The sequence below is a fragment of the Mirounga angustirostris genome, unplaced genomic scaffold (genome assembly GCF_029215605.1).
Source record: "Mirounga angustirostris isolate CCGP_5_RB_7025 unplaced genomic scaffold, mMirAng1.0.hap1 SCAF_8, whole genome shotgun sequence".
In the NCBI taxonomy this organism is placed as follows: Eukaryota; Metazoa; Chordata; class Mammalia; order Carnivora; family Phocidae; genus Mirounga; species Mirounga angustirostris.
The window spans coordinates 5,794,730-5,805,706 of record NW_026991716.1 but is presented as its reverse complement, the minus strand read 5'-3'; the positions used below and the strand labels follow the sequence as shown (position 1 = coordinate 5,805,706).

The window sequence follows — 10,977 nt, the reverse complement described above, 5'->3', positions numbered from 1 at the left end:
GGTTAGGCGACTGCCTTCGGCTCAGGTCATGAGCCTGGAGTCCCTGGATCGAGTCCCGCATCGGGCTCCCTGCTTGGCAGGGAGCCTGCTTCTCCCTCTGACCCTCCCCCCTCTCATGTGCTCTCTCTCTCTCATTCTCTGTCTCAAATAAATAAATAAAATCTTTAAAAAAAAAAACAAAACAAATATATAATACTAGCATTCTTAAAAATGTTTGTTTTTGACCACTTGGATAGCTAGTAAAGGCAATTCACAGTCTGTCCAGAAATATGTATGCATTCAAAAATATTCGGGTATATTTGCAAAGAGTCATGGCTCTCTCTTCTCCCTTCCCCTCACCTTGAAGTTCATCCATGTGCCTCCTGGGTCAACAGATTCCTGTTTATATACAGAAAATGTCTCCACATTGAGACTTCCAGTGACTTTCCACTAGGACTTTGGATCTTCAAGTGAAATTCACGGTTCCCATCCCTCAGAGCTTGCTGTAACTCAGATCACTTAATTACCCCTCTTCCTAAGCACCTTCTGTTCTATGTCACACAGAACTTTCTCAAGGGTGACAGTGCTTCTCTGGCCTGTGCTCTATTTAAAGAAACACAGGGAGCCAAGGTCAATTCAAAGGAAAGAAGTGGTTTATGATCCTGTGCTACATGGCCACAGAATTGTTTACGATAGTGGAGGCATTTTCTAAACTCCAGTGAAAGGAATTTAGGACATCACTCAACGGCTGAGCAGTATTCTACATATCTGAACTGATTATTATTCCATAAAATGGAAATGATGCGGGTAAAAAATAGGAAAGGAAGCAAAACACCCCATTGTTCAAAAACTGAGATTCTGGAGTGACAAAGACCAAAACTCAGTTCCAGAAACTTCTCATCTTTGAGACTCCAAGAAAATCCCTCACTTCTGTGGGCTTCCGTTTTTTTCTCTTCTATAAACTGTGTGATATAGAACTTGGAGTTGTTGAGAAGATGAAAGGGAGATGGTATTGATGATATCTCCAATTAATAGTGGCTGTGGGCTGTTGTTTCGATCCAGGGCTTGACCAGGTTTTTGTGTTGGACTCAAGACCTCATTATTTTATCTGAATAAAGCCCTCAAGCATATCAACCATGTGGCATCGGTCATCTCTGATGTGTTTGTATAACATCATCTTCTCTGAAGTCGCTTCTCCTTAGGATCATTCTTTTCTGTCCTGGCTTTTTCACATCTCCAAACATAGACCCTGATTGACCTCCAGTATGCCTCAAATCTTCTTACTCTATAAATGAATCCTCAGGATCCCATGCAGTTTCATTGTTTTAATTACTACCCATATATTGATGATTCCCATTATTATATATATATATATATATATATATATATATATCCCTTTACTATCCCCTGTGCTTCAGACTTTGAAATGCAAATGCCAGGAAGTCAACATTTCTGAAACTGAGCTCCTATTCCTGTCTCCTTCCATCCTACAACACAACATATCCAAGCAACTCTTACTGAAACTTCCAACCCAATTATTATTTTTGTATTCTTTCCCCTCCTCTCCCTGCCGGTTGCTACTCCCCCAATTCAGAATGTCATTGTCTCTCCCCTAGTCTTCTGAAATTGCCTGCTCGCTGGTCCCCCTAGCCCCATCATTTTCTCCTTTCCCAATGCCAACATCTCTCAACATGTGGTTTATCTGAAAAGTAAAGCTGGTCTTGAACCCCTTTGCTTAAGAGTCAGTTTGGCATACAGTGGCCACTATAGGACTGGCCTCCATCACCAGCTCCTCCTTGATTCATATTTTATGTTTGGGCAAAAACGAAAAACAAAAACATATGGGGTTCTCTCACTCAGGGAGATTTTATATCTTCTTGCTTTTGATCATTTTGAGTGTATGAAGTATTCGTTTCTACTTGTGTTTTTACATAGTAACTCATCATCATTCTGTAAGATTTGTTCTTCTCTAACTCTATCACACAAATTTCTTTCCTTGGCTGGAATAGTTGTATGACTTATGCTCCATGGCATGGCATAGTTCTATCATGACTCTTTATTTTTTTTAAAGATTTTATTTTTAAGCAATCTCTACACTCAATGTGGGGCTCGAACTTACGACCTGGAGATCAAGAGTTGCATGCTCTACTTCCTGAGCTACCCAGGCATACCTATCATGACCCTTGAGTTATTTCTATCCTTCCAGTCAGATAGATGTTCCTCAATGGCAGGGTTTCATCTTATTTTCATTATGAATTTCTATTACAAGGCACATGATAAAAACTTAACAAGTGTCTATTGTACAAAGTTAAAACTAAACATGGCCCCTGTAATCATAGACTATTTTAGAAATGCAGTAATAGGTAAAATTCTAGGAAAATATGAAGTATAGTAGTTTCCTCCACCACCTTTCCTGTGGGGCATACATTTCCAAGAACTCCAGCAGATGCCAGAATCCATGGATTGTATAAAACCCTATATATACTGTGTTTTTTCCTATATATACATGCCTAGGATAAAGTTTAATTTATAAATTAGTCACAGGAGGGATGAATAATGGTAACATAATAAAGTAGAACAATTATAATCCTTACTGTAAAAAAATTATGTGAATGTGGTCTCTCTTTCAAAATAACTTATTATCCTATATTCCCCCTTCTTCTTATGAAGATGTAAGATGATAACAAGCCTGCATGATGACATGAAGTGAGGTGAATGATGCAAGCATGTAATGTAGAGTTAGGCTACTACTGACTGATGGTTCCTCAGAGGGAGGATCATCTGCTTTACTGCAGTTGACTCCAGGTAACTGAAACCACAGAAGACAGGACTGCATGTAAGGGGGACTATCGTAGTAAGAATTTTCTAAATCTAGCATATACTATCATCTGCACTCTTCAGTGACTTTCTTGTAATGTCAATGATTTCCCCTGAAGTGATTTTATTCCTTTGTCAGCATGAGAAAGCTGAAGCCAGAGTAGTAAAAATGGCAGGGGGTAGAGTCCAAAGGCCTTCTGGTCCCCAGATATTTCCCTCATATAATATGAAATGAAACACTTTGCATGCTTTGGAAGTTCTACCAATTAAAGATCACTTTGGGCTCATAGAGGAGAGTCGATCATTAATTCATTTATGTCTGCTGGAAACTAGAGTATTTTCCTCATATTAAAGACTTGAGATAACATTGGTTAAGGAAAGAATTTTCCATGTGGGTAGCAGAGAAAATGAAGGAGAGAATTTTCTTTTACATGTAGGGCAATGGAGAATAGGGACAGCTCTAAGCGGAGTGACAAAATGGGGCAGAATTGGAGTAACATGGCGGCATCATGGCATCTCCTTGTAGTGTGGTTGCAATGGTTGTACACAACATCACCTACATTGTAGACAATTCACATTATAGTCTCCACAAATGGAGCTCCTGGTGTGGCTGTAGGCGGTGGCTCTGGCTGGGCCTGGGGGAGGAAAGAAAAGAGCTACTGAGGTCATGTAGAGCTACAGTGGATAAACGCACAGAACCATCCAGATACAGTGCTCATATTTGCCTTTGTGCCTGCAGGTTTCTTTCTAGTAGACTAAGGCATATGATATATAAGAGCAAAATCAATTTTCAAAGTAATAAACTCTCTCAAATTCAGTGTCTAGGCACAGAACTATAAAAAAAAATAAGCTGTCAGAAAATCTCTCTTGAATGAACATTGTGCATATCAGCATTTTTCCCCCTTGGCAGATGGAAACGACTGAGAACAGAGGCTTCTCCATCCTGAGAAGTCTCTCTTATTGCTATCATGTACAACCAGGTGGATTTGCTGGCCATTCACTGAGCAGATTGAGTCTTACCAGGAGAGTGGAACTATATTTTGAGTATATTCCGACTATTATGGTAAACTTCCCCAATCAAAAACAACACACACACACACACACACACACACGGTATGGCATAGTATCCTATTTTTTTGGTTAGTGAAATTATTTATAAGTATATGAAATAGGACCAGGTATTTGAAGCTGGAACCATCATAAGAAAACTTGGAATCGATTGTCACTTATGTTTTAAAGCAGAAAAATTCTCATGACCTATCTACTAAAAATGGCTTATGTTTTATTGGTCCTTTCAAGACAATGCAGTGCATCTTTAGAAAATAAAATTTCTTAAACTGGAAGATGCTTAGTGGATGTGTACCTTGAAATTTAGAAACCAGTGTCAGTGATTAAATAAGAATACATGATAACATTATGTCACAGGGCTCTTTAGCACAGATGAATTTATGATCGGAAAGATACCTCTGAAGACGATGGAGGGCTTCAAGCCAGCCCTCCATATAAAGTCACTTTTATCATCCTTTTCTATAGTCTACGAGCCCAAAATATGGTTGATTGGATGTTGAGAAGACAGAAAATTTCTGCCCACTACCGAAAAAGTCTAGTTTATGGATTTTTCTGGAAAAGTTTGTAAACAACTATAGCATCCGTGAAAGCAAAAAGGATTCTATTCTTAGTAGTGAAATAATGTTGAAATTAAGTATTTTGGAGTTCCTATGCTTCCTTCTCTGGAACCATCCCCAGTAATTTAGTCAAGGAATGTGATAATAGAAAATAACCAGTCTCTGCAAAATTTAAGATTGAGAGAAAACTTAGAACGAAAATTTACCAAAATAAACTCAGGGAAAAAATGTTCAATAATAAGAAATAAAAGAGGGCATAGCTAGAAGAAAAGAAATCAGAGGACTACTCATACTTTTGCAAATTCAGCATTTCCACTGTTTGCTTCCATACTTAGCTGAGATAAGGTAAACATTTTTGAAAACAAAGACCAGGCACATTCTGCCTTTCTTTAAGGAGAGGTAAAGTTGCCTACGGAACCATTTCATCAGTGTGTTAGTTCCTAACCAATCCCATCCCCGTGAAAAAAGTTACCAGTCAAAACATTTCATCAATGGCTGATCAAGACAGCTAATGGTTTATGTAGGTACATACTTCATGACCTGGAATAATTTAAATTAATCTTATATAACTGACAGCTGTCAACTCTCACCCAGCTTGTGAGTAAAGAACAAAGAAAAGAAATGAAAGATTAAAATTTCTAGCTCGCTATACCATACCAGTTTGTTTTCTGGAGTATTTTAAATACTGGCTTTTCAAGAAATTGAAGGGGAAAATCCAAGTATGTAATTTTTCAATTCTACATTTTCTATAATTTTAATGAATTATTTCTGTAGAGTTCATTAATTCTAATGGACAGTGGTCTGAATATATATTTAAAAGGGACACACAATTGACACATATGCTCATGAAAAACACAGTCAAGTTGGACAAACATTATTGCTAAAGAATCCAGTGGATAAAGGTAGATGACAAAGCGCATTTCCTGAAGGACACATCAGGATAGGAAGTTATAAGGCCCGAGTTTAACTCCTTGTTCAATCTCTGAGTACTGTTAAGGCATTTAAACTCTGTTTCCTTATTCAATTTAGTTCAGTTTAATAAAAATATATTAAGTCCAGTAATTTTTACAATGTCTAAGTTGGGCTGAAAGAGTCGTAAAGTCCATTCAAGGAAGTCTGGTGATTCTTCAATCCGCTACTAAATAAAACCGTTATATCTGTGCAGATGATTTACATTGAAGGAAATCTGCCACTTTACTTCAGGTTTAGGACCTGATTTGCATTTGTCACATATACTTCCTGTCTGAGGCAGGTGATCCTCTATACATAAGTATTGTTCTGGTTTCCCTCTGGGAAGTTACCAGGATATGTTTAGCTTAACATCAAAACTTCGCTCTAGAACAAAGCTTTTCACACAGAATAAGACAGGCATTAATATATGCTGTTGTATTAATGAATAAGAAAAGGGCATATATACATGCAGAAATAACTCATTTGAGTCTTTAATCTTCCAATATTTATTGGTTACTTAAGGTATTTCTAAATTATACTGTTAGCATAATCAATCCCCTTGTTTAAAGTCTTACATCTAATTTGAAATGTCTTTAATCCTGTGGGCAAGGAAAAAGGCCCTTTTAATTTCCTACAACACCTCCCTCCAAAGCCCTGGGTCAAAAAAACTGAAGAACCTATCTGTTTCAATACTGTCATATTGCCCTAGCAAAAACTTTACCCAGGGCTGAAACTGCTTCTGGACTAAAACGTCCCACCCATTATAAGACTCAAATTGCAAACTTGATTTGGTACGAAGGTGTCTCCCCTGTACCCCACCCCACATACCCCACACGCACCCCCCCATGCACGCACACACTTCCCCATGCACCATGCACCACCACTTCCTCCCCTACCCCCCACCTCCCCTCCCCTCAGGCCCCCATAGGTGGGAAAGATGACCTGGAGAGAGAGAACTGGAGGCAGCTTCCTTCCTTCCTCCACTCCCTGACCTTCCCCTCCTCCAGCTGGTTCCTGCTGTGTCCGCCCCCCCTGGGCCAGGGCCACAAGGCCTGCTGAGAGGAAAGCCCTTCAATTAATGAAAACGCTCCCCCAGCTAGTGTCAGCGCTCTAGGAGCTTGGCAGGAGTTTAAAAGTTATTTCCTCCTGAGATTTGTGAATTCTTTGGAGACCTCAGTGCATCTCCTGCATTTCACTTCCCCCCATCTAAGGAACTTGCAAATCTAGTTCCCTCCAGTATGGCAAATGCCCGAGGACTCCAATGGCACTTCTGATGTCCCTCTGACAGATGGCCCTTTTGGACTCACAGGTTTATCTAGGGGAAACATGGACTCGTCCTTCACTTTGGAGTCTTTGGGGGTGGGGTTACTCCACAAACCTCTGCCCTTTCTCAGCCAACTCTTTATACATCTGTAGGTTGACTTGGTCAACTATGTAATTTCCTTTTGGAAAAGGGAGGTGCTGAGGAGGCAGGGCTCATTTTGGTGATTTCTTTAAAGCCTCATTCTCCTAAAGTAAGGGTCATCCTCTTTTCTCTGCTTCGGGTTGGGAGAGAAACACCACTCTCTTCTAGAAAATGTCCTCCAATATAGTCTCCATTCCCTAGCTCCAAACTCATTTGTACCTTTCACGTGTGCAAGAGGAGGTTCAGAAGAGTCCAGTGTGCTCTTTATTCAAAAAAAGTTCTTCCCAATCTTAAGCTGGCACCATCTTTAAAATGTGCTTTACTTGACACACTCAATTAAACATCACATAAATAACACTAGCAAATTTTCCTATCTACCCTTGTTTATGTAGAGATAAGTGTGTTTGTTGACTAGTTTCTGAGAAATTATGAAAATTACTCTTTGAAACATTATTAGATCTGCCAAAATCTTATTATAACATTGCATATGGTTTATACTTATGTAAAACTAAAATAATTGGACAGCAAAATGATAAACCTACAGATGGCCTTTGGAACTTCCATTTGCAATGCCCAAACTTAGGCTTTTCATGGAGCATTATCAAAAACTATTCAACATTCTTATCCCAGTTTGAGATGCTTGTTATCATATTTTGCATTTAACAACAGAAAGGATCAGAAATATTGTTCCTTAAATATACATTAAGGAATTCAGCACCAAGAAACACATTCTAGGCAATTATGAAGCCACATTATCCACTATAATAGTCACTAGCCACCTATAGATATTTACATTTAAGTTAATGAACTTATAGAAAATTAAAAATCCTAGTTCTTACATGCACTAGCCGTATTACAAGTGCCCAATAGTAATAATTGGCTAGAGACTACCATATTGAACAGTGCAAATATTAACAATTATTTTTTGCATCATTATAGACATTTCTGTTGGACAGCACTACTCTAAAGGAAAATGTCAAGATTAAACACATATGCATAAAATCAGATCTTTCCTTGTCAGGGGAGGCAGAGGGATGTTTGGGGGTTACTTAGGATGGGCCTCTTAGGCAGAATTGAGGGTTTGCCCCCCTATAAATGATTCGATGCCTTTTCCGGGACAGCTCAGCTTGTTTTGGTGATGTGATTTAGGAAGGTTTCAAGTCAGGCAGTGTATCATTGAACTGGTACTGCTGAATTACAAGGTTATAGCTACTGGGAAATGATCTTGGTATAAGGAGATCCACACCTTACTGCCTGAGAAACTTTGAAAGAGCATCTTCAAAGAGGCAAAGTAAGGACACTACTTGGTACGAATTGAACTCACTGATAAATATTAACATTTATTTTTTTCAAGAAACCCACTTGGTTTACAATGTGAGATATTTCCATTCTCTTTTCTTGTGTCCCTAAAATAGTTATGATTTAGATTCACTTATTTATTAGGATAACAAGGCCTATTGTCATGGTGGGTAAGATGTCACTGGAACTTTTCTAGGGGAAATTGTAATGCAATTTCTCTTCCTAAAATTTATTTATTCTTCTTTGCTTTTTAAAATTGACTTCTTTTGTTTCAAAAGAGCAGGAAAGGATGAGACAAAACCTGGAGACGGTGAAAAAAAATATATCCTGTTTGTCTGTTTTCTGTACAAAACAAAAGGTTAGAGCAATTATTTCTTCTCCAAAATAAAGCAAATATCTCTTTGGTCATCCATAATAGGTCAGAGCTATTTTGAACAGTTTGATGTCATTTCTGCATCCCTCAAGGAAACAAAGGGGAAAGTCAGAGGAAGGGGAAAAGGCAGCTTTGATAAGTTATGCCAGCCACTGGTCCCCAAGAATGAAGCATCCTGTTTTTATCATGTGGCTGAAAACAGTGGGAAAAAAAAATCCACCGTGATCAATGGTATTCATGCTTTTGTTATTTCACAGTTACCTGCCATCATTCCCTAAATAAACTGAACCGAGGGCCTTTTTGGTGACAACTATGAACAATAGGTCAGTCTGGGCAAAGGTCACTGGAAAATTACAGCTTGAGGGGGAGAAGGAGTAGTGACAAGCCGGAGAAAGTTCATGACACAAACAACATTCAGTCTTGAATGCCGGTCATCATTAGATTTTATGACAGTCCTATCAGTGCCGTCAATTAATACTCCCAATTATTGTAAAAGTGGGCTAGACAACATGAGATTTAATGCTCACAAAAAAATGAAGAATTCTTTCCAAACAAAAATGTCTTTTAAATGGACTTTTTGTGGTCCCTAGGATTGCTATGGCCATTAATCATCCAATTATTTAAAAGGATTTCTAGCAAAATGACCTCAGAGATTGCTACTGACGGGGATGAGAGTATGACACCACAGAATGTGTCACTTTGTCATGTGGGTTATTTTGAGCTGAAGACAGTCGGGGCCCAAAAGACTTGGGAAGAGATTTTAACCTCCCCCTTAACTGCCCCTAAGATTTAGATAGAGGCCCTGGTCCAGGAAAAGAGCTATCACCAGAGACTACTGCAGAGAGTCTGGGCCAGGTGCAGTCAGCTGGGGGGAGCTTGGCAGGGTTTGTATGTTCAAAGCCCTCTCAGTGTCCTGTTCTGTCCCATTGGCATGGCAAATGTTTGTTTACCAAACATTTGCTCTTCCCATCTTCCTGTGAATTGTCCTCCTTCCCTTTGAAGCCCCAGACTCCTATCCCCTTTGTTTCTTAGCTCAGGATGGCATGGAAGCTTCAACTGCCCGACTTTGCCCTTGCACCTCATATCTTTCTGGCTCCCATATGTATGAAATTAAATTTGTTTTTCTCCTGTTCATCTGTCTTGGGTGTTAACTAATTGTTAATTAATAAACCAGCCAAAAGAATCTGGAAGAGTAGAGAAAAAAATTTTCCTTCCCTACACTACCATTTGGAATTCATAGACATTTGGTCATCTTATCTCTGGGTGTCCAGAAGCATTCCTATAGCACTTATCAACATGACATCTACAGGATGTGACTTCAGCCTGAGTGCACATGTGGCAATTACAGAAGAAATGCCTCTTCACCCGTCTACATGTCCGACTGGCTTCTGGGGACATTCTCCATGCTGGGGCAGGAGGACGGCAGCATCTCTGCATTTCAGTACCTTTAAGGAATAATATTTGAGACAAAGTTCTAAGTTATTTTTCTTCACGAAGATAGTTCTTTGATTACTACAGGATTATTAAACATGGAACTATCTGGTAAGTAAATTGCTTTCTTTCCTTCTTTGTCAGGACTTGGAAGAAATATTTAAAATTCTAGTCAATCATCTGGATGTTTGTTTTACTTCCTGCCAAACATCTGGATATTCAAACATACTGAGATAAAGTAGTACTCTTCAATGATTTTATATGAACTGTGTAGATGTACCCTTAGATTGGGGGCAAGAACAGTTAAAATGATTTCACAGAGCTATTTATACAATTAAAGCTTTATCAAGGGGGAATGTGATTTAAACCTCTGTCCTTGGGAACATCATCATGATTTATATGGGTTGACTTACTATTTTAAAATTTCTATATGTTGTTTTCTTCCATAATAGCTCCTAGCCTCCTAATGAATTGAAAATATTCAAGTATTTAGAATCCCAATGGATTGCCACAGGGAATGAACAGAAGGTCTCTCTCCCTCCCCCTCCTTTTCCTGTGTTCAAGTTACAGGGCCAGATATATGGCCTTGAGACAACACAGAAGCAGTGTCAAGAAAACCATTTTGCTCTAGGGACCTGGCAGCTGAACTCTCCCCAAATGCTTTTAAAAAGAAAAAATATACATATTAAATGCCAATTTTAAACAAATCCAAAGATTTGTGGAGCCCTTGTTCACCTCATGATGTTGCTGTAGATATGAACGTACACCAAATGAGGTAACAGATTATGAAAAGTCGATGCTTAGAGTCTCTTGAGTTTTCTAACAAGGGATCTGGGAAGTTTAAAAGCATATCAGGTTTCTCAGAGGTTATTAATTCTGGACTGCATTTCAAAGTATATCAAGTGCAGTCTGCTTTATACCAAACAGAAGGGAATGCACTACCAGACTAAGCAGACAGAACTAATAAGAGCTCTAATAAATCAAATTAAGAAATATTTATTGAACATCTCTGTGTCTCCAGCATTGAGCTGTTAGGTGTGTGATGTATATAAAATATAAATGAAAAGGTCTGTGGTCTCAAAAAGCTTAAATGAATT

At 38.7% G+C, this 10,977-nt stretch overlaps 1 long non-coding RNA gene across 5 annotated transcripts in view; it reads left to right on the top strand.

Moving 5' to 3' along the window:
- The first annotated feature begins 9,025 nt into the window (after positions 1-9,025).
- LOC135365520 (uncharacterized) overlaps positions 9,026-10,977 on the top strand; it is a 28,767-nt gene continuing 26,815 nt past the window's right edge. Inside the window, exon 1 of one of the 5 annotated variants that reach the window (XR_010413471.1) lies at positions 9,026-9,991. This is a non-coding gene — a long non-coding RNA (uncharacterized LOC135365520). The remainder of the gene's footprint in view (positions 9,992-10,977) is intronic. The other 4 variants (XR_010413473.1, XR_010413470.1, XR_010413474.1 and 1 more) reach the window with 4 other exon arrangements.